Source organism: Trichosurus vulpecula, chromosome 4 (genome assembly GCF_011100635.1).
Source record: "Trichosurus vulpecula isolate mTriVul1 chromosome 4, mTriVul1.pri, whole genome shotgun sequence".
Lineage (NCBI taxonomy): Eukaryota > Metazoa > Chordata > Mammalia > Diprotodontia > Phalangeridae > Trichosurus > Trichosurus vulpecula.
In genome coordinates, this window is record NC_050576.1 from 78201054 (window position 1) to 78226031 (window position 24978).

At 39.0% G+C, this 24978-nt stretch overlaps 1 pseudogene; it reads right to left on the bottom strand.

The window, feature by feature from the left end:
- Positions 1–10370: 10370 nt before the first annotated feature.
- LOC118846771 overlaps positions 10371–24978 on the bottom strand; it is a 75839-nt pseudogene continuing 61231 nt past the window's right edge.

Genomic DNA, 24978 nt, shown 5'->3' on the forward strand with positions numbered 1-24978 from the left:
CGCTTATTGAGGTCACTGAAATGACCATCTAACTTCTTCAGAAATGGGATGGCAAAAAGCCCTCTAGTCAAGGGGTTGGACTGGTACCTTTTCCAGGTGTCCTTATTTCTTTTTTTTTTAATTTTTTTTTTTGGAGGGGAGAAGGCAGGACAACTGGGGTTAAGTGACTTGCCCAAGGTCACACAGTTAGGAAGTATGTCAAGTGTCTGAGGCTGGATTTGAACTCAGGTCCTCCTGACTCCAGGGCTGGTGTTGTACTCACTGGGCCATCTAGCTGCCCCCAGGTATCCTCATTTCTGGACCCAATTTTACCACAGTGACTAGAAAAGTTAGTACTTCTTCCTAAAACACCCAACTTGCTTCTGAAGAGTTACTAACGGACTAAGTCAGTAGTGTTCATAGTGAAGAGATTCTAGAGTCATGATTGCAATTATCATTAATCAAAGAACTGCATGATTGTTGTGTGCTTGGCTGAGTCTTGTCTATTAATATTAACCAATATTAATAGTATTATACTATGTAATATATAATATAGTCATATAAAATTCTAACACAGAAATTATAGTCTTAAAAGAAGTCATACTTTATGGTAGAAGAATCTGATTGAATGACTATAGGCAGTTGAAGATGCAAAGTTATCTATCAATATAAAATAGTATGATACCTTCTTCGGCAATGTTCTAGAACAGGGGTCAGCAAACTATGGCTTAAGGGCTAATCTAGCTCTCCTTTGTTTTTGTAGGCCTGATGGCTAAGAATGTTTTTTTGCATTTTAAAATAAAATTGTATTTAAAAAATATAAAAAACATTCTTACATTGCAGGTCATACAACAATTGGCAATGGCCTGGATTTGGTCCTTGGGCCATAGTTTGCTGATCCATGTTCTAGAATTACAGGCTCCTTGCAAATAGGATGTAAGGTTCTTGACATCAGATGTTGTTTTTCAATTTGTCTTTGTATCCCTAACTCCTAGCACAATGCATGACACATAATAGGTGCTTAATAAATGCTTTTTATTATAGGAGTGATTGCTGTTGATCATTTCTCCAAACCCCATTTTCAGGACTCCTTTGTCACATTTCATTATATCCATCTTTTTTTACTAAATAAAAATAACTCAATAACTTAAGGTAATTAAAACAATGTCTCAGTTCAATGGTTGCCAACATATTTGATTGGAGTCCATTTAAGACTGTTTAAAAAAAAATGTTTCCTGGCGCCTTTCCTTCCCAGCTGTGAAGTCTTTAAACGGAATTCAAATGGAAGTGGCTTCTTGTCTTATTTCACTTTTTACAGATGTTGCTCCATATCTCCCCAACTAGATTGTAAAAGTTTCAAAGGCAGTGATTTGTTTATCTTATGGCTTATTCATGTTTGTGTTCCTGGCGTTTGGATAGATTCCTAGACCTAGAGTCAGGAAGACCTGCATGCAGATCTTACCTCTGATACACTAGCTATGGGAAAATGGACAAGTCACCAAAGCTGTCTGAATCTCAGTTTCCTCAGATGTAAAATGAGGTAAATCATACCTTTAATACCTATCTCACAGGGTTATTGTGAGGCTTACATGAGATAAAATATGGGAAACATTTTACAAATTTTAAAGCCCTGTCTGTGCACACGTTCCCTATTATTACATTAGATCCCTGAACTTAGCATTCAGTAAATATTTGTTGAATGCTGAATGAGACCAGAACCATTAGGTACATTCCTAAGGCAATACTGCTGCCCCATTGGTCTGGATTTTAGTAAGGTTTTATCTGTATCTATTGTTTATGACTGATCACATGTTTAAAAAGATTTGGGTATCAAAAAACCTACCAAATTAAATGTGATTAGAACTAGGAGATTTGGAAATCTCTTGCGTAATGAAGTTCTAACAAAGATAAATCCTCTCACTACACCAGATTGAAATGGCTAGTTCCTTAGAATGTCTGACCAAACTCAAAATTCCATTTAGATTTCACCCTTTGAACTTGGTTTGTCTTAACGACCTGCTCTCTTGATCTGGTTCTCACCCACAAGGAGCAAATCTACTGAAGAAGAAAATTATAGGTACCTTGGGAACGAATGACTCCTCAGTTTTGGAATCCATGATGGGGACAAAGAGAAATTTTTAAGAGTCATTTGACATTCACCCTAGATTTTATGAGAGTTCATTCAAAAGGTTCAGGGAAAGGAAAGATTGTTCCCCATGGCCATACTGGGGAAATCAGGACAGGAGGGATAGAGATCTCTCCAGAATGAAGTTCTGGAGACATAGAGAGGAAAAACTGCAACGTAGAGGAAAAGTGAGAATTCTATGGAGAAGATCATGGAGAGTCACAGGGAATCCATCAACCACCTTAGATGTGAAAACAAAATGTAAGAGATAGAAACAAAGGAAAGGAAGACACATACAAAAACATAACGCAGACCTCTAAGAGAATCTGTCGTGCTGAAGCTCAGAATGAGGCTGGCAAGGACTACTAAGGACGACAAAAAGGGCTTTTTGAAAGCTCTATTGGGGAAAAGAGGGATAGAACAGCTGTTTGGAATGCGTGGGGACAATGATAACTGACTGACAGCAGACAGAAGGTAGAGTTGCCCAAATCTTGTTTTGCTGCCGTTTTCTCTTCCTCGGAGAATGATCTCTGATGTAAAAAGGACAGACAAAAATAGCAAATAAGGAGCTGAAACCCAAAATAAATAGGGGATGAAAGAACACCTACATGCCCTCAAGAAGTTCAAGTCAGTAGGCCCAGCATTCCAAGGCACTGGAAGATGGAGGATGAGATAGGAGGACAAATGTTGTCCCAATTTTCAAAAGAGGAAAGAGAAGGCAGTTTGCAAATAAAGGGGGAAAATATGCTTTGATCTGTCTGTCCTCTGAGCCTATCAGTCCTCTCTCTGGAGGTAAATAGCATTTTTCATGATGAGTGCTTTGGAACTGTAGTGGGCCATTGTATTGATCAGCATCACTAAATCTTTCACAGTTGATTGTTTTTACAATGTTGCTGTGACTGTGAGAATTTTTCTCTGGGTTCTGCTCACTTCACTTTGCATCAGTTCATTACCTAGATTTTAGCAAAGCATTTGACAAAGTCTCTCCTGCTATAATTGTAGATAGCATGGAGAGAAGGGGCTGGACAACAACACAATTAGCTAATTTAGTGCTAGCAGAACGATCAGACTCAAAAAGAAGTAATTCCATGTCAACTTGGCCAGTGGGCTTCAGTGTGGCCCCTCCCAGGGATTTCTGCTTAGTCCTCTGCCATTTAATATTTTCATCAATAATATCTGTGAAGGCATAGATGGAATGCTTATAAAATTTGAATATGATACAAAGCTGGAAGGGTTAGCTAGTGATGGAGTCACAAGCCCAAAAAGGGGCCACTAGGTGGCTGAGAATGGCACAGTGGACTTAGGCTAGGACCTGGAATCAGGAAGACCTGAGTTCAAATCCTACCTCAGGGACTAACTTAGCTGTGTGACTCTAAACACATTGCTTAAAGTCTCTGAGCCCTGGTATTTTTACTTATAAAATTTGGCTAATAATAACAGCAACTACCTCACAGGATTGTTGTGAGGGTCCAATGAGTTAACATGTGTAAAGAGCTGTGCAAATCTTAAATATTATTATCTCAACAGGCTGGAATATATCTAATAAGATGAAATTTAGTAGGGATGAAGTATAGTCTTACACTTTGGTTCAAAACATCAACCTCACAAGTACAAGAAGAGGGAAATATGCTTTTCTCTGAAAAAGATCTCGGGGCTTCAGTGGACTGCAAGTTCAATACCAGTCAGTAGGGTGCCATTCTTACTCCAATCCAGTCAAAGCTCATGTGATGTCAGGCTGTATTATGAGAGCCATAATGTCTAGGACTCTGAGACCCTCTTCACTTGACTCTGATCAGAACATATCTGGAGTATTGGATTGTAGAATCAGAGATTTTGAGATGGGAAAGGGACCTTAGGGGCCATTGAATCCAGCTGTCTCCTTTTACAGATGAGGAAACTGAGGCCCTAAACAGTTAAGTGGTGCGCCTAAAGTCACGCAGGTTATTAGTGGAAGCACTAGAGTTTGAATTCTAAGTCTTCCAACTCTGTACTCAGCATTTTTTCCCACTGAATTGCACTTTTCAGTTCTGGACAGGACTTTTTAGGAAGGACAATGATGAGCTGGAGAATGTCCAGAGGACAGTGACCAAAATAGTGAAGGACCTAGGAGAGGTTATACCATTGAGGATTAATTGAAGGAATCTAGCATGTTTAGCCTGGAGAAGAGAATACAAGTGTGCTGTTGTTAAGTAGCTGAAAGATTATCATATAGAAAAGGGATTATTTCTGTTCTGCTTGGTCCTAGAGGAAGGAACAGTTAAGGTTACAGAGTGGCAGATTTCAGAAATATGTAAAGAAAAACTTTCCAACAGTTAGGGTTACTCAGAAGTCTAAGAAATTGCCTGGGGAGGTAGTAAGGAAGGTAGAGGAAGGAAGGGAAGGACAGGGAAAAGAGAGGAGGGGATAGGAGAGATGGTGAAGGAAGGGAAGGAGAGGATTCCCCCCTTAGCAGAGGTCTCCCTATGAAGGCTAGATGGTCACTTATTCGGATATTGTAGAGAATATTTTTGTCTACATGTGGCATGGACTAATTGTCCTCTGGGATTCCAACTCTGAGATTCTATGAATTGCTGTGGCTGAAAAAAAAATCCTTGCCCCATGGCTAACCTTATAGTGATAAGCCTTTTCAAACATAGCTAGGCTGATCCTCAGATGACAGACATACAGTAGTCCCCTTGGAGCCCATGCTCAGAGATTTTCCAGTTTTGGAACTGCAAAGCTCTTGCTTTGCTGGCATAACTTTTGGGAATCCAGGGTCACCTTCGTGCCAAGATGAATCATGAGAGTAGGATATGATTGTTTTTCCACTGTACCACTCTCTAAATGGAAAAATCTATAACTTATCTGTTCATTGTCAAGAAGCTGATGAGAGAACACTCATACTTATGAAATGACACAGGCCATTTCAAAATGGCATCTACAGTAGAATGACTGACTAATCTCTACCTAGCTTATCTCAACCATATTTTACTGTGACCTGCTCTAGCACAGTATCTTGGGCAGAGCAGGTTGTGTGGAAACGCTATTACATAAAAGGGAATTAATTTCTTGACAGAATACCATGATTCTAGTTACAGATATGACACGGCATGATGATATTGCATAACTCATGGTGAGATAATTAGGAAGTTCACTTATGTCAGCCTTGGAGGCTAGGAAAACCCTCTACAGATAGAAGCCTGGTTATCCTCATCAGAGAGGCTTGCCATCTCAGGAGCCTGAGGTATTTTGCTCATATGTAAACTCTTGCCTTTACTTGAGAGCTGACTGGATACTGTTGAGGGAATAGGCCCTCTCCATATGAGATGCTTGGCATGCAAGTGGTAGTAAGACTAAATCAAAAAATAACAATAGGCTTTTAAAGATGTCTGAGGCTTTAAGAGAATAGTAAATTAGTTAAGAGAGGAGACACATAAAAACTGTTGGAATGGAATCCATACAGAGCAAGGCACAAACATGGTTCCAAACCACATTTTTTCAGTTGTATCCAATCATGCATACTTAAAAACACTGCAGCTCTAGCAGCCTCGACAGGAATTCTGTATGCACAGAGTACAGCTCTGGTCAGTCAGGAGAGATGGTTGGGAAAATATAATTACCTTTCAGAAGCCCCTTCTAGCCAGAACCCAATGCCACCAAACAAATGACCTGGATTTTAAGCTTTGGATATGTTTTTCCTGTTGAATTCAGTATGTTTTCTCAACTTCACTATTTTGTGCGGCATACAATGCCCTCTTCTCCCATTAACACGAATCAAGGGAAGGATTTTGCAGGTATCCAACAAATCTTAAGTTTGAAAAATATTTTTACACTTCTCAAGTTTCTCCTGTAGTTTCTTAGGTGCCCCATGCATCCTCCTTCTTTGACTGCATAAAACATGGGGACCAGGGATCAGCCTTGTCTTGCCTGTGAGGTTGATTTGGTAGCTAAAAAATAAAGGGGCATGGGGGTGGGGAGGAGTGGAATTGCAACCAAGAACAGATTGTTATAAACTCCTCCTTCTCAGGTATGATGTTTAACTTCTTGACAGCAAACATTTGCAGGTCACTGGAGTCACACATCAGGAGTTTAAGACACAGCTTCAGAGGGTAAGCTAAAGGTGAACTTTAATAGTAAACTACCTCGTTAGTAAATGTTGCTGTCGTATCTTTTTAAATTAAAAGACGTAATAGGAATTAAACTCTTTAATGGAATGAATTACCCAGTCTCTAAACTCCAGGTGAATAACAAACAACTGAGAAGAATTCTTTTTCTGCTTCATCTTTCAGTAGAATATAGTGATTCTGAAGCCAATGCACACACATAACACACACAACAAAAACGACGACACACCAGGCAAGAGAAATTTGCCCACTTAAAGGGAAGTTTAATGTTACACCTTTTGTTGCCTCTTAATTTTGGAGAACACAGTAGAAATTCAAACAAGTTCAGTTCAATAGAGACTCTCTGGAAATAATTACCTGAATGGAGATTAACACCTCTCCACTGGGTTTAGCCCTACCCTATTGTTTGTTGTTAAAGGGGCTATTCATTCATAAAGCTGAACCCACCCAACCAAACAAAGGGACCTTGATGCATGTTCAGGTGAACTCTGAGCCAAGAGAAAAAGATTGACTCATTTCCTCATGGCTGAACATTGCTGTGTAGTCAAGCTAAAAAGTTAGGATGGAATTTTAAACAAGGTTAATGATGGGAGGGCTTCAGAATTAGGCACCAGAGCCACCTCCATTTTCCATAGGCATCAAAGCAAAGACAGCAGGCGCCCTTGGGCTGGGTCTTTAATAATAACGGCTGACATTTATATGGCACTTAAAGGTTTACAAACCATTTTACATACATTATCTCATTTGATTCGTTGCAACAACCCTGTGAGGTAGGTGCTATTATAAATCCCATTTTACAGAAGAGGAAGCAGCACCCACAGAACTTTAGAAACTTACCCATGTTCACACAGATAGTAAGCACAAAAGATGGGATTAAACCTGAGGGTCTCTCTGATGCCAGATACCACATTCTGTTTAAACTTCAGGTAGAGAGCTGTTTCTCTAACTTGGTCAAGATCACATTTTAAGTGGATTCCAGAAACTACAGACTGAGTTTAACATCAATCCCTAAAAAAATTATATAATTAATAATAAAACAGGAAGGAAGCTGAGAATGTTAAGAGGTGGAGATAAAGAGTATATACTGAGGAGGCACAGCCTATGCAAAGGCAAGGAGGTGGGAAATTCAATGTCAAAGTCATAGAACAGAAAGTAGGAAAGTTTGGTTGGAACAGATAGCGTGGGAAGGCATGTGATTTGAAATAAGTCTGTTAAGGTAGGCTGGAGCCAGAAAATGAAGGGTTTAAAATATCAAAGAGAAAGTTTGCATTTTCTTCTAGAAGAAATGGAGAGCCATTTAAGATTTCTGATGAGGGGTAGACTTGCCCTTTAGGAAGGCTATTTTGGCAGTTGTGTAGAGGATGAGTTGGGGAAAGATAATAAGAAAACGAATTAGGAGGCTATTATAATTTAATAGTCCAGGTAAGAGGTGGTGAAGATTTAAACAAATTTGGTAGCCATGGGAAATCGGAGAATATGAGATATCTGATAGTCTTAACATCTGGCTATAGGTGGGGGTGAAGGAGGAAAGAAGAGAAAAGTGCCTAGGACAGAGATTTATGGGATATGTCTTGTGGACCATAAGGCTATGATCCAGCAAAAGAGACCGAGGAGGGGAGAGAACCAGGATAAAGCAGTGTTACAAAAACCCTGAGGGAGCATCCAGGCAGAAGGGTGGTCAACAGCATCAAAAGGCCTGTGTTATCTTCCCCGTTAGATTGTGAGCTTCTTGAGAGCTGGAGCTGATTTTTTACCTTTCTTTCTATCCCAGTGCCTGGTAGGAGCTTCCTGACTTGAGTTGACTTGATTAAGAGATGGTTGGTAACCTTATAGAGCACATCTTCAAGTCTGAGGCAGAATAAGTACAAAAGACTAAGTAGTGACGAGGAGGTGAGGATGTAGAGACAAAACTGTAGGCAGAGATACTGAAGAGAAGATAGGACTGTTTTAATGGTGAGGAAGAACTGAGCGTGTTTGTAGGCATCAGGAAAGGAAAGATTCAAGAATATGAGAGAGGAGGTCTGGCAGAAATTAGGTTTGGACCAATATCTCATACTATATACTACAATAAACTCCAAGTGGATATATGACTGAGATATAATAGGTCACATCATAAACAAATTAGAGGAGCGGGAAAGAAATTGTGGAAAGGGTAAGAGTTCATGACAAAACAAGGGATAGAGAGATTCACACAAGATAAAATGGGCAATTTTGATTAGATAAAACTAAAAAGGTTTTACAGGAACAAATCTGATGGAGTTAAAATTAGAAGAGGAACAGATAACTGGGGAAAATCTTTGTAGCAAGTTTATCTGATAAAGATCTTGTACCTGAGATACATAAGGAGGATTCAAATATATAAAACTAAGAGCCATCCCCCCAATAGATGAATGGTCAGAGAATATGAACAGGCAGTTTTCAAAAGAAATTCAAATAATTAATAATTAGAGAAATGCAAATTAAAGCAACTTTGAGGTCCTATCTCATACCCACTATGCTGGCAAAGATAACAGAAGAGGTAAAGGACAAATATTGGAGGAGCTATGGGAAAATTTGCTCATATGTATACTATTGGTGGAGTTGTCAATTTGTCTAAAGATTCTGGAAAGCAATTTGTAACTATACCCAAAAAGTTTCAAAACTGCACATACTCTTTAACCTAGCTATACCATTGCTAGACCTATACCCTAAAGAAATTTTTTTAAAAAGAGGAAAAGGATCTACATGTACAAAAATATTTATATCAGCTCTTTTTGTGATAGTCCAAAATTGGAAAGTCAGGGTAACGTCTTCCTGTTGGGGAATGACTAAACAAAATATAGGATATGAATGTAATAGAATAATTACTGCGCCAATAAGGAATGACAAAATGGATAGTTTCATAAGAAACTGGGAAAACTTTTATGAACTGAGGTAGAGTGAAGTGAGCAGAACTAGGAGAACATTCTATACAAAGATAACAACATTATGTAGAAAAACAGTGAAATGATTATGAAGGGAAATGAAGTCCAAATGAATGAAATCCAAAAGAATGAAGGTGAAATACGACGCTCACCTCTTGCCAGAGAGGTTTTGTTGTTGTTTAGTCATGTCAGATGCGTCCAACTTCATGACCCCATTTGGGGTTTTCTTGGCAAAGATACTGGAGTGGTTTGCCATTTCCTTCTCCAGAGAGCTGATGAACTTAAAATTCAGAGACATATATTTTCAGACATGACCAGCGTGAGACTTTGTTTTGCCGGACTATCCTGAATATATCAAGGGCTCTGTTTATTTTATTTTAAAAATATGAGTAGAGTAGGAGTTAGGGGGAAGGACGGATGAATAAAAAGAAAAAACAAAAGATAAATAGCTTTTTTCTCTTTCACTCATGACTTCAAAGTGTAAAGATGTCCCATAGAAACTCTGCTAAGGAGCGACGCTTCAGATCCGGCCCAAGCAAGTATTCATCAGTTTTCCATGGAAATAGTTCATCATCTGTGGGATGTGAGGAGGGGATGAAGCAATACAAAGGAACGTGGGGATTAAGATTGTCCAACCTACAGTAAAGGAGACTGAGGCAGAGTTCTGAGCCAATGGCACTTTATTAAAGGGTCCGTGGTTCCATCTAATGAGGGCTCAGATCTTCCTCATGATTTGAGATGCCCCCTTCTTCCAAGACGTTGTTTTTACAGGATTTGATACCCAAGTATGCAAAAGAGGCATCGCAAAATACAGAATCTCATCGGTCGATAGAATTTGCTCTTGATGGCCAAAAATGACATACTGGTAGAGGGGTCGCAGGTTGGGCAAAGTATGGGGCATCTCCACTGACTGAGTGGTCATAAGATGGTCGCTTGCTCTTGGACAAGAGAGAGAGGTCCAGAGTTACGAAAATAAGTTGGAGGACTTTCCATGTAATTGAGTCACCCCAGCTACACTGGGCTTGGTCACCATAACAAGCAAAAACAAGGGTGGAAGGCTTCTACTTAGATTCCTATGAAGCGAGTGATTTTACAATCTGCAGCTCACAGTTCTGAAGTCTAAAGTATAGAACTTATAATCGCTACCCCTAAGGAATCGTATCAAATTGATTAATATTAACTGGAATAGAGTAGGAGTCTAAATGAATTATTTCTCACAGGAACTCTAAACCATGGGGAAATGTGGGGGCAATTGATTATTTAGATGTAAATACTATTCTTGCTCATTAGCTCAGCACAGATCTCTATGTTTTTAGCTGCATGTACAACTCAAATTGGAATGATGTGACCGGGATAGTGAACCACGGGGAAGCCTGCTTCCATTAGCATCTGTCTCATGAGGTTGATTGACATTATGCTGTCATGGATGCTGAAGGGCTTGACCTTCTGTGCTCTTTAAGGTTTGGACAGATTGAAGAGCTCCAGCCAACCCAGAAGCATAAATGGGAAGGAAATTGTAAAAATAAAGCCAGCAACATAGGCCCATAGCATTGTTCAGATGTGTCCAACTCTTCATGACCCCATTTAGGGTTTTCTTGGCAAAGATACTAGAGTGGTCTGCCATTTCCTTCTCCAGTTCATTTTACGGATGAGGAATTGAGGCAAACTGGGTTAAGTGACTTGCTCAGGGTCACACACATAGATGAGTCTTCATGATTCCAAATTCAGTGCTCTATCCACTGCCACCTAGCTGCCATAGTGCTTATTAAAATGATGTTTATTCGAGGATTTATGCTGACAATAAAGCCACCAATTCAACCAAAGGCTTTACTAAGTGTTCTAGTAATGATGTCCAGTTTGTGTATGACTCTATCCTGATCACTTATCCTGCCATCTTGAGTTCTATATTGAGTTCTGCAACATGGACTTCATCTACAAAGATAATTACCCAATACTCATAAGCCAAATCACACAACCCTTCCACACAAGTGGAAATATTGCTCCATCCATGGAGTGAAGAGTTTCAAAGACCTTGGGGACTGATGAGTACGATTTCTTTAGCAGCTCTTTGAGATAGCTTACATATTATGATGAAATATTTATCTTGGCACTGCTGCTATGAATTCCTTGGATCATGAAGGCACAGTTCCCAGAATTAGAATAAATGTCACAGACTGGCATCATCTTAGCCAAAGTGAAGACGGTGGAGTCATCAGCGGCAAAGTAAGATGAAAACAATAACACTGCATCTTTCCTGTGTAGGTCGGCCAATTCTTGATTCAGATCTACACGAAGCTTGCTAATTCCAAATATTTCTGGTGCTACCAGCATAAACACCATGTTGTTTTCATATGTCTGTGACTGCTCCCCACACTCAAGGATGGTGAGTCATCCTTAGGTATTAGTTGCTACAATGGACTAAAAAGCTATCTGCTTTTTTAGTAACGAGAGAATCCATGTAGCCATCTGACACCGGGAAGTTGTGTGCCCTCTAATTCACTGCTTTATACGTTCAATACATTTGATCTTTTTTTCTATCAGTTTTTTTCTCAAAGGAACAATCATCATACTAGGAAATAGAAGCAGATTTTTGGCAAGTTGTCCTAAAGGATGTGGGACATCCTCTCTTGTCTTTGATTTGGCAAGAAATCCTAAGAATTCTTTAGCAAACCATTCTAGTTTCTTCCAGCCTTGAGATAAATCACCTTGAGGATATCTGGAATTTGATCAACTTCTTTCCTCACAAGGAGGCATTTCCTGCTTGAAGTTCTAAACTGGCCTTATAGAAAACTGTTGTTTCTCAGTCCTGAGCTAGTAAGAAGGATGTTCTCAAGGAAATTGGGATCCACCAGTGGTCTGCTGGACCACAGTTTTGAAAGTTTTATCATTCTCATTGGCTGAAGGCATTCCTTTTCCTTGTTAGTAGTGAGCTGCTGAAATGGACCAAAGCTTAAAAGCAATTTTCATCATTTTTGGCCAATTTTATATATAGAAGAGTAGTGATTTGCCAGCCTTTTGGAGAAACATTTGGAGGTATTCTAGACAGGAATGGGTATCATCAAACACTGGTCTCAGTGAATTTAAAAATTTATTTAAAATAAGTTTAAAAATAAAATACGCAAATTTCTTGTAACAAATATGCCTTAGTCATGCAAAACGAATTCCCCCAATGGCTATATACATACACATACATGTACACACACTATATATATATATATATGTACATACATATATATGCTTTATTCTGTACCCTAAATCCATCACCTCCTTATAATGGATATCATATTTCATCCTGGAATTATGAATGGTCATTGAATTGATTAGAGTACTTACAGTGTTCAAAGTTGTTCATTTTTACAGTGTTATCATTGTATAATCTCATTCTCTGTCAGTTTATAAAAATCCTTAAAAGCATTCATTTTTATAATATAATAATTTACAATATGTAATATAATAATGGTATTATAGGATAAATTCTTCTGGTTCCACTCATTTCACTCTGCATCCGTTCATATGCGTTTTCCCATTTTTTTGGAATTATCCATTTCCTTATATCTTATAGCATAAAAGAACCTCAACATATTCATATCCTACAATTTATTCAGCTGTTTCTCAATTGTCTTAGTTTCCAGATTTGTGTGTGTGTGTTTTTTTCTTTTTGCCACCACATAAAAGACCTTTTCCTCTTTATTTGATCTCTTTTAGGTATTGGCCTGGTGGGAGCCACAGTCTTCAGAGTTGCCTCCACTGACTATCTCTTTCAGTCCCTGCTGGAAATGATTTTTTTCCTGCTGGGGTAATAACACTGCTTCAAGATACCATTGCAATGATTAAAACAATTCTGGGGTACTACCTCACACCTATCAGATTGGCTAAGATGACTAAAGGAAAATCTTGGATATTGGTGGGGAGCTACTTACCCAGTAAAAGGCAACTACATCCAATAGGAGAGAGTTTGGGAGTTAATCAGTTAGAGTTTAGGCATAACATAGCCTGTAGGGAGCAGAGATGCACATTCTCAATGGAGACACATACAGAGAGCAGAAGCATTCCTGGCTAAAAGAAACTTCAAGGAGTGACACTCCCGGCATCGAAGAAAAGAGATGACCATGGATTCAAGAGAACTAACTCTGGTATGTGGAGTCAAGAGGAACAGACCCAAGAAGCACAACTTGTTGAGTGAAAATGCTATAACCAAGACAGTTTAGCAACGAAAGACCACTGGGAGAAGAGAAAGGACGTTGGGGCCCCTCAGCACTGGAAACACAAATTGCCTTGGCCGTGCTCCCAATGTTACTGTACTTCACTAACATTGTACTCTTAAGTTTGTTTCCATTTTCCCTATAGGCATTATGTACAATTGTGGGAGGACATGGCCCAGGTTTTAGAGATGGGGCAATTTTGTAGCCATTGCTCATAGTATGTTATTTCAGTAAATGCCTTTGCTTTGAGCTAATTGTGTCTATTGGCTGACTACTAAAGGTAACCTCTGGTGGGGAATTGTGAGCTATATTTTAGTATAGAAACTTTGAACCCTGGGACCTTCAGGAGAAGCCATACATTGGCTAATCCAACCCTTAATTTGGAGTACAAGTTTGGGAGGTAGCCCAAAGAAGGTACTAAAATAATAAGTTATATAAACCAAAGAAAAATCAAATAGTACGTCATATCATTGGATGCAAAGAAAGTCTTTAGTAAAACAATTCATGTTAAATATACAAAAATGTAGGAATAGAAGGGCCTATCTTTAATATGATAAAATATATTTAATATAGGACAATATAGTATTCAACATTAATTAAAATATTAATTAAAATAAAGTATTAAAATAATTCCTAAATTTAAAAGTTACAAACAATACTGTCCATTCCACTCACATTCCTATTTATTATCCTCTTAAAATGCCATGAAAAAGAAAATAAAGGAATAAATATTTCTTTAATAAAAATAAAGAAATAGAACTCTACATTTGTAAATGACATAATTACATATCTAGACAATACAATACACTTAACAACAGAAATTGAAGTGACATGATTTTAGCAAGTAGATAAAGGTAAGATAAACTCACAAAAATCTTCTGAGTTGCTATGAACTACCACAAAAATCAAGAGTGACCGATAGAGAAAGACCATTTACAATGGGTAAAAAAAATTATTTTTTCATTAACCTATCACCACATATAATAAATCAACAATTATTTATTAAGCACTTTCTTTGTGCCAGTTACTCTAAGTGTTAGGTATACAAAGAAAAAAGCAAAACCAGCTCCTGCCCTCAAGGAACTTATATTCTAATGGGAGAGAAAACATGCAAATGACTTTGTACATACAAGATACATACACAGGAACTGTCTCATTTTTTGTTTTTGTATGTCCATTGCCTAGCACAATGCTTGGCTTAGTATAATGGTTTTGTAAATATTTGTTCCGTTGTGTCCAACTCTTCATGACCCCGTTTGGGGTTTTCTTGGCAAAGATACTGGAGTGGTTTGCCATTTCCTTCTCTTGCTCGTTTTACAGATGAGGAAACTGGGGCAAACAGGGTTAAGTGACATACTCAGGATCACGCAACTAGTAAGTGTCTGAAGCCAGATTTGAACTCACAAAGATGATTCTTCCTGACTCGGGGCCTGGAATTCAATCCGCTGTACCGCCTAGCTGACACATTTTTATAAATGAGGATTGAGAAATAGCCATCTACAAACAATTAGGGTCACCACTTCCTCCTCTAACATTCTTTTAAGTCCTCCCCAGTCTAGCTTCCAACCTTATCATTCAACTGAAATTGCTTTTTGCAGATCTTTGGACCATTTTTTAACTGTCTAATGTCCTGTTCTCAATTCTGATCCTCCCAGATCTCTCTGTCACATTTGACACTTGTCAAATCGCCTTCTCCTCCTGTATACTCTTTCCTATCTTGGGCAAATCATTTTCTCCCTTTTTTGCCTCAGTTTCTTTAACTGTGAAATGAAGGTAATAATAGCTCCTATCTCATGGGGTTGTTGTGAGGATCAGAGGAGATCATATTTGTAAAAGTGCCTAGCACATAGTAAATGTTATATAAATGTTTATCTCTACCCTCTTACCCTCTCGTCACCATGAGTTCAATGATTTTCAAATATATATCCAACCTTATTTAATCTTTTTCCTAAGCTGATGTCCTATATCACCAAGTGCCTTTTGGACTTCTTAAAATTCATCTCAAACTCAAAATATCTCAAAAAGAAACTAATTATCTCCCCGCCCCCAATCTCCATGATTTGAGCAATATCTTAATCCTTCCTAACCCCAAGCAATTTAGACTAGTTTTAACTTGAAATCACTGATTTGAAGTCATCCTTAAGATATAGTTTGTCTCCAAAAGAAAGAGGATATGATCACACAAAGAGAAGAAATTATTGGGCCCAAAATTAATAGATTCAAGCATGTAAGTGTAAAGAGATTTGGACCAACAGAAAGTAATATCTCTAAAACAGAGGAAAAAAAGATACAAATTGGGGAAAATATTTGCAATAAACATATTGGACAAAAGTCTGCTATCCAGAATCAATTTTTCAAAAACCTATAATATAGATTCCTAAAGATGAACAGATACTCTTCTGATCAGAGAAATATAAAAAAAGACAACCTTGAGACACCCCTTTTTACCTATCAAATTGGATATATATATGTACATGTATATGTGTATATCAGAAAATTATCAAAGTCAATTTCAGTGGGACTGAGGGAAAACAGTTGACATCATTTATATTGTTGGTGTCATAAAACTGATTATACCCTTTGACTCAGCAATCCTTTTACTAGAACTTCACCCTAATGATTTAAATATGCCAGAATACAGAAAAGAAAGGACTATTAAAAAGGAAAAGAGACTATAATTACAAAAATATTCAGTAGTTGTTTCATTCATAATAGAAAAAAAATCTTGAAACAACTTTTATAACAGTGGGTTTGGAGAACAGCTAAATAAGTTAAATTGTAGGCAATTAACATAACAGAATATTATGGTGCCATAAAAGTGCAAAGTATGAAGAATACAAGGAACTATAGAAAGACACAGATGCACTGAGGTAAAACAAGATCAGAAGAAGAATAAAGGACATATTGTCAAGTCTATTTAAAAAAAATGACATCAAAGGGATTCAGACAGGAACATAGATGGAACACAGAGGAAACATATTTTGTTTGTTATTATTCAGCTGCTCGATCACTTTTAACTATATACAGCTCATTATTTCCCCCTTCCATATCTAATTATGGAAGAAATGATTCAGATTTGGGAATTAAAGATCTACCTTACATTCAGTTTAGTTGTTTGATTAATTAGCACTTTTTATAAATATTGCATTAATAACGACACTTAGTTAAATCTAAAAAAAAATAGCTGACATGTACATAGTGCCCTCATGTTTGCAAAATACTTGTATCATTATCTCAATCAGGAAGCCCACCAATAAATGTTTGTAGGATAGTAACAGATAAAATTGGTATTAAAGGAAGGAAATGATATTCTAAATGTTTTTCTGCTACGTAGTGTTCACAAGGGTATGTAAAAATAAACCTGTTTCCTTTTAAATATGGCAAATCCATCATATTTCCTTTTTTGAAAAACCAGTAGATTTTGAAAGCTAGAAAATATTTATAGTACCTGGGGAAAACCTCCCCCCCTCCCCAGGACATACATGGTTCCCAGAATAGCTAGCTCAGATTTCAGGTCTTCTGTGGGTCTACATCCTCCCTAGACCTTCACTCATAACACCCCAATGAGGTATTTCTGATGGATTTACTTTTCCTGTAGGCAGACAAAGGTTGTGGTTTCCTTTTCAAAGCCAAGTCATTTAAAGTAACAGTAAGAGAAGTTGTAATGGAACATCCCCACCCCCACCCACTCCAAAGCCAAGGCCATACTCTCCAATAAATACACACATGACCGTCATTGGAGAAAGTGGACACATATAGATAATGCCTGAGCAATATATGTGAAGGAAACACGTGTTGCCAGAGCACAGGTGTAAAGGAACTTCTTCTGGGTCTGGCATTGCAAGACCACTGATGTTTCCTGGTGACGCCATCACACTCTTCTCACTAGGCCTGTTCCCTGCTAAGGAAGGATCTCCACTGGTACAGTTGCTTGCCTGGTGCCTGTTGGTGATTGCTAGTGTCTACTGAGCATTGCTACTTGATATTATTCAATTCTGGGCAGAGATCCAGGCCTTCTGTTTCAGACAGCTCTCTTACTTGAGGTTAGAAGTTCCCATGATCCTCTTTTGGATCGGCATGAAATTGAATTTGAGATAGAACAAAAGGTAAGCTAAAGGTCAAGATCATTCTTCTTCACCATACAACTCTTATTCCTGCCTTTACTATACATATCTGTCAACAGCTATATCTGGGGGCATCTAGGTCGCTCGGGGAATACAGCGTCAGGCCTCGAGCAAGGAAGATCTGGATTCGAATGTGATCTCAGAAACTTACTGGTTGTGTGACCCTGGATAAGTCACTTAACCCATTTGCTTCACTTTTCTGGGAATGGGAAATGGGGATAATAATAGCTCCCACTCCCCAGGGTCGTTGAGAGATTAAATGAGATAATAATTATAAAATATAATGTCTGGCACAGAATAAGTATAATGTAAATGTTAGTTATTATTATCATCCTTTCCTGGAAATTACTTTACATTTCCTTTGTACATATTTTTTATTTCCTGACTTGTATATGTGTTGCTTCTCCTCAGTAGAATTTAAATTCTCTGGGATTAAAGAGTTTTGTTTTCTGTCTTTTTATCTCCAAAGCCTAGCATAGTGCCTCACTTAATAAATATTAGTCGTGTTAAACTGAATTTTTTTTCAAGGGAGTGTTTTGGGTGGATAAGTAGACTGAATTATTGTAACAATGTAAGCTCCAAGTGGGGTGGGGCTCTTGAGAAGCAGGGGCCATATGTGTATGTGAATATTTGAGTGCATGCATGCTCTCAAGTCAAGGGACTATGCCACCAGCCAAGGTCTGGAAACAGCCGCAGCTGCAGATCTCAGTAGCTTCCGCAACCTCACGGTGTCCTTTGGCAAAAACTGTACCAACCCCTACACTGCACTCACTTTTTTAGCTCATTTCTGTATCAGTTCCTCTCTCTCTCTCTCTCTCTCTCTCTCTCTCTCTCTCTCTCTCTCTCTCTCTCTCTCTCTTTCTCTCTCTCTCTCGATTCAAAAGAAAAAGTCTGAGATAAGGTCTGAAAATAGACATATGCACTATGGAAAATTATTATTAATAACAAACATTCTATTCTCCACCCAGCCTGTGCTGATTAAAGAAAAATTCTCTCTCCCCATTGGGTTTTGGTTTCATTTCTTTCAGTCTTCTTCCAAGTAGTCATAGTAGTACAGACTCATGGTAGATGACCATCTAGGTTCAGTCTGCTCCATCCCTTCTTTAGGTTGGGAGTGACAGGCAAGATAGGATAAGTCTTTACCTAAAGGTTTGTGAATAGTGTCATCCAAAAAGAGTAAGCTATGTAGAGGTTCGCAATCAGAGGTGATATGAGAGGGGCAGCCATAGAACTGGCAAACGTCTTTCCTTCAGGGTAAAGAGCTACCTTGGCTGAGGCTGGATGCCCAGCTCAAGAAAGGAAGGAAACCATTTTTAGAGCCAGGGTATTTGGTACCACCAAGCTGGCATCATTCTCCAGCGATGGTGGCAGGTTTACAATGAAATCTAATGTTACTGCTTCTCAGGGGCAGAGGGGAGTAGTCAGGGGTTGCAGCAAGCCTGTCAGGTGCTCTACAGGGTCCTTGGCCCACACATATACTTCATATGACTTAGCATACATGTTACTGTACAGTCATAGCCATAATCATCAAAAGTCATGTATGACTGAAGATTCTTAAAAACAGACATACTAGTGGTCTTTTATAGCTCTAATGTAGACTTCACACAAAGAGACGTGTAGATATGAGTATAAGAAGCATAAGAATCCATAGAAGACTAACTCTAGCACCAGTATGGATATCATGCCTACTTAAGACGCAGGTAGGTGGTGCAGTGGATAGTGCATCAGGCCTGGAGTCAGGAAGACCTGAATTCAAATCTAGCCTTAGACAACTAGTAAAGCTGTGTGACCATGGATGAGTTACTCAACTTCTGTCTGCCTCTGTTTCCTCAACTGCAAAATGGGGGTAATAATGGTACCTATCTCTCAAAGTTATAAGGATTAGATGAGATAATATTTATTAAGTACTTAGCACAGTGACTGGCACATAGTAGGTGCTTAATAAATGCTTATTTCCTTCCTTCTTAAAGGGAAGAAAGCTATACATCCTACTGGAAGAATAATTCTAGTAGTTCTGGTTAAGATTGAGTAGTATTGGGCCTGCCTATGGAGGTGATTGATTCATTGGGAGTCCAAATTCAATTTTTTACAACAGTACGTCTACCTGCCATTTGGACCCATGGGTACTGTAGGTGATACTGAACTTGAAGAATAGTGTCCTGTGTTAATAGCTACCAGGTAGTTGGAAAATATTCTTGGTTCTTAGATGCTTATGGTCGGTGTGGACAATGATCCAGCAGACCTCTGAGAAGGTTTCTCGACAGCTCCACAAACACAATACTCCTCTCCAAAATGGTTTTTCCATAAAAGTGGTTTGAGCCACTAGCAGATCCTTTTCCTACTTTATATAACTCTCTGTATCTGCCCCACTTAGGGGATGCACTGGTAACTAAGGTGGGACTTTCTTACTGTCTTAGAATGACAAATTAATTAAGTCTCTTTGATTGAGCCTTACTAGGTGCTAAATCCCAGGCCCACACCCTTTTACTACTAGGTACAAAGCCCCAGGCCCAGACCCCTAATGGCTAGGTGCTAAGCCTATGTGGGCGTGAAGCCCTCAGCGTCCTAAGGGGAGTAGTTAAGACCAGAGCCAATAGTAGGTGCCTAAGTTCTGGTCACTCAGATGACATTTGATGACTTCCAGAGACTGTATAGAAAGAGAGAACAGAGCTATTTGCTTAAGGATCTCATTTCTGGAGGAATGTTGGCGTGGGACTCTGGGCAGCCGCTCTAAGAGCCTCCCGGCTTGTCAACCCAGATGTTGATGGTTTCTTGGTAACCATGAATTGTATTTGGTCTGTTTATAATGTATGTTTGTAATTTGTTTGTATTTGCTCTGAAGTTCAGAGTGCTGGCTCTTTTCCCTGAACTAAGTGAATGATATTTGTATGGTGGATTGAAATAAGATTGTTAACCCCTTAATGTTGTTTTCCTTAGTAAAGCAGATCAAAAGAACCTGGGCTGGCAGCGTTCTTGTTGTGGGGCTTTCACTCCTACAGCAGCTGCTAGCCGAAGTGTTGCAACAGGGGAGAAGTATGCAGGCCTAGAACATGGAGGAGGATGGGATAACCTGTGAAAAGATGGCCTTCCTAGGAATATTTGATGCATTGTTCTCCATCATGGAGAATGGATTCTATGGACTTGGTAATAATGAGAGACAACAATGAGGCAAAAGCTTTCTTTAGGTGGTTAATAGTGGAATCTGGATGAATCCCTATAGGAATGGAGATATTCCACCTTCATGAATGGTTGGTATCAATTCCTCCATAATCACATTATCACTTTGTCCCCAGGTTCTCCACCTTGAGGAAGACCTCCACCCGAAGCATCCTTTCCCACTGAATGTTGGAGGAGAGAGACATAACCCCCAGAAATGTTTAGTTTCATGGAATAAGGCAGGGTGGCCTATGACAGGATGGTTTCTCAATTCATACCAAGTTCTTATGAGCTGAGCAGCTTGGCAGATTGATCACAATTCACAATCACAGATCACAACAATACTCCTGTGAAAACTGGGTATGGTTGGTGGGGCTAAAGGTATACATAGCCATAGCATGCCCCAAGTTATATTCACTCACACTTTTCTCACTCCTCGGCTTTCTAGAGTGCAGGAGGCTGTCACAAGATTAGTCAAATTATTCATTGGCTGAGGGGTTACAGTATATTGTTTGGCAATAAGACAGTTCTCTCATTACCCCTGAATAGTTTACTTGCTAGACATCTGTGCTTTCTCTTAAGCCCATGTCTCCCAGAGTCAATAGAGACCTACAGTTATGATTTGGAATCATTACCTAAGATAGGAAACACTGCTTGTCTTTCCTCTTTGAGTTCCCATGCTGTGCTTGGATTCTTCTTTCCTTCTCTTTCATGATCCCTAATTTATAGGATTGACAATTTGCTGGGATTTATTGAAACAATTAGGTAGCCTGTAAACCCAAAACAAAGTATAAAAAAAACTTTCAAATGCCAAGTAACAGGATCTGTTTTAGCTCAGATCTATTTCATTGCCCCACCTCTCTCTACTCCTCTTCTTAACTGGTAAAAATGGAGGATAAAACAGAAACCACTGGGTAAATTTTCTTAATGAGTGCACTGAGAGGATTAGAGAAGAGAAAAGTCCTAGAATTGGGCTCCACTTGACACTACCACAAAGGCTGTGTTGTCATGCCCACTCAATCCCAAATCCTACCTCCACCTTGGCTTCTCCCTTTCTGCCCCATCAGATTTACAAGTAGGGCCCCAGAGCACTCCCAGAATGATTCTGAGTTCTTATCTCACTCCTTTCCCTGCTGCACCACTTGTGTTGGGATATAGAGCAAATACCAGCTTCAAAACTTGGAAGGAAATTTTAGAATGATTGGACCAGGATCTCTCTTTTCTTCCCAAAACTCATTATCAGAACTCTAAGAAAACCAGAAACTGAGGACTTGGGAAATGTATACCCCCACAAATATACTAGCTTACCCAAAACCTTTCTAAGCTTTTACTTTCATCACTTCCAGGAGGTCTTGGAAAACAGAGTTAAACTTTCAAGCTCAGTGGACCTTTAAGCTCATCAAAGTAGATACTCCTTCCTCTGGAGTAGTTATCTAAGCCTTCCAATCTTGTAAGAATCTTATTCATGTCCTTCTATAAATCCTCCATAGAAGATTCAACGTATTGACGCCTTCCTCTAAATCTTTTTTGCATTGTGGCTACACTAGTGCAACACTAAGCTTAACCACATGTTACTCCTTGTTCTCAATATGTAAGTATTATCATCCCTATTTTACAGGTGAGGAAACTGGCCCATACTCACATAAGTAGTAAATAACAGAGCTGGGATTTGAATCCAGGTCTTCCAACTTCAATTCCAGCATTCTTTCTTTTACACCAGTAATTCTCAAATCTTTTGGTCTCAAGACCTTTTTATACTCTTAAAAATGATTAAAGACTCCCTCCCTCTCATATCGTTTGAGAATTAGTGTATCTTGCCATGCTGCATCTTTCCAGAAGGCTCATAGCTATGTAAATCAGGACAGAGCATGGCAAAGTAAATGCAGACGTGAGTCTGGGATATCAGACGTGTTCCTTGTATTGATAGCTCATACACAGCCTGGTGCAAATAGAGGCATGAAAGGAATGTGTTTGTAGAAGGGGTTGTGCCAGTGCACCCCACTTGAAAGATTAAACTTTCATACATCACTATGACATTAAAATCCCCATGAACAGAAACACCACCGCTTTAACTATTACTTCAAGCAGAAAGGGTTAGTACGGAGACCAGAAGAGCCCCCAAGAAAAGGCCTACATTAGGAAGCTCACAGATGACATTCTAGACAGTTAAACTTACAAAATGAATGTATCAAAACCACTTTGTTTCGCCTGATAATGCCAACTGATACCATCAATATATTCAGAGATAGGAGTGGAAACAGCTCTAAGAATCTAATCCTTATGACTATTAAAGAAATGTTTTTATTAATTAATATTTGAAAGATTTATACATTTATTAGTGGGGAAACAATAATAAAAATAGTATAAGGGTAGAGTCCCACCCCCCCACAATTAAACCCAAAGGTGGTCAAATATGGTGAAGTTTTAAATGCATAAAGGAGAGGTTTTTACCGTATGATCTCTTCACAAGGAATAAACTCTTCCTTAATTGGGTCAAGAGGAGAACAATGTGATTGGTTAACCAAATAAATTTCAGCAGTCTAGCTTGAAGTAGAAAAGTGGTGTTAGGACTCTAGACCCTGGAGGGCCTTGAGGAGATAAAGCCTTACACCTAGGTGGGAGTGGGGGAGGGGGAGGAGGAGGGGAAGGGGAAGGAGGAGGGGGAGGGGGGAGAGGAAGAATGAGCTCAGAAGGATTGTGACACTCTTCTGTCTTGTCCCTGGAGAGATCTGACCAATGGCAGACAATGTATTCAGAGAACCCTGAGGACAAACACAGATAAACACAGATATAGATGGACACAGTGATAGCCACGTACAGAATGAAGCAGCTTCAAGGGGTGTGATGACTTGTACCTGAAAGAATGCTGGCTACAGACTCCAAAAAGGACTTCTAGTAACAAGGAGTTGAGAATTATACCTTATGTGTCCCATACATGCGTATCTCATTACCATTGTCAAACCTTCTCTCTTCAGGGACATTGGGTATGTATGCAAGTGGAGAGTACACTCAGGTTTGGGAAGAATGTTTTACACCAACTCTTCTTATTCTTCAACCCTAATAAATACTCTTTTCTAAAAGCCAATTGAAGTTTGACTGTCCCCGGTGTGGACTTAGAACCAAGAACAGAAATCCAGTGACCCTCAGGACTACGATGAGGAAGAATAACAACCATTATTCTGTTGATCCCAACCGAGGAGTGCAAATTCCAGCCTGAGAGAGTGACCTCAGAGAAGGTGTTGCGATAGCAATAATAAATACTACAATTATAACGAAAGTGACATTTTATAATGTTTTAAGGTTTGCAAAGCACCATACACTTATTATCTCAATTTCCTTTACTAATACCAATTGGCTTTTTAGTTGTTTGTCCAGTTCAATGATCTACCACATAAGAGCTATCCTTGTTTTCCACACATACAATATAGCATTCCATTTTCTTTTTATTTAAAAATGATTACAAATTAACATCATTGAACCACTTGGAATTTATTGTAGAATATGAAATGTATATAGTATGAAACATTTTTTGTATTCTTCTTCTTACCTATTATCCCCTCATAATCTTGTTTTATGACTCCGCTAAAACCAAATATTCAATCCATGCACTTTCATAGTGCAGCAAAGCCCTAGAGATTGCGAAACTTGTCCCTTTGTCCCTGACTCCATTAATTATCCTGTCTCTCTCTTGCATCTTCTCTCTGTTTCTCTCTGTCTCTCTCTGTCGTTCTCTCTGTCTCTGTCTTTGTCTGTCTGTCCCTCTCCCTCCCTCTCTCTCTCTCTCTCTCCATCTCTGTCTGTCTCTGTCTCTGTCTGTCTTTGTCTGTCCCTCTCCCTCCCTCTCTCTCTTTCTCTCTCGTCTCTGTCTATCTGTCTCTGTCTGTCTGTCTCTGTCTCTCTGTGTCTGTCTCCCTGTCTCTCTCTCTCTGTCTCTGTCTCTCTCTCCCCTGCTCCCTCTCTCTCTGTCTCTCTGTCTTTCTCTTCTTTCCCCTCTCTCTTCCTCTCTGTCTCTGTCTCTCCCTCCCCGCCCCCTCCCCCTACCTCTTTCCTCTCTGTCTAAAATCATGGTTTGGTCTTTTATATTAAAAATTGTTTTGAAAGCATCCTGCCTCCTTCCTATCTCCTCTTCACCTTCATACTTCTGGACAAAACAGTATAAATTGACTACCTCTACTTCCCCTCCTCCTCACTCTCCAAACTATTTGCAATCTGCTTTCCTTTCCCTCCACACTACTGAAATTGCTATCTTTTAGGTATGATAATGTGCATGATTGTTGTTAAAAAAAAAGGAATAAAGTTTTATCACCATTGTTTTCAAAAGTCTGAAATGCAGATGATAGTAAGATTTAGAGCTAGAAGAAGCCTTAAAAGATCACCTAGTCAAGC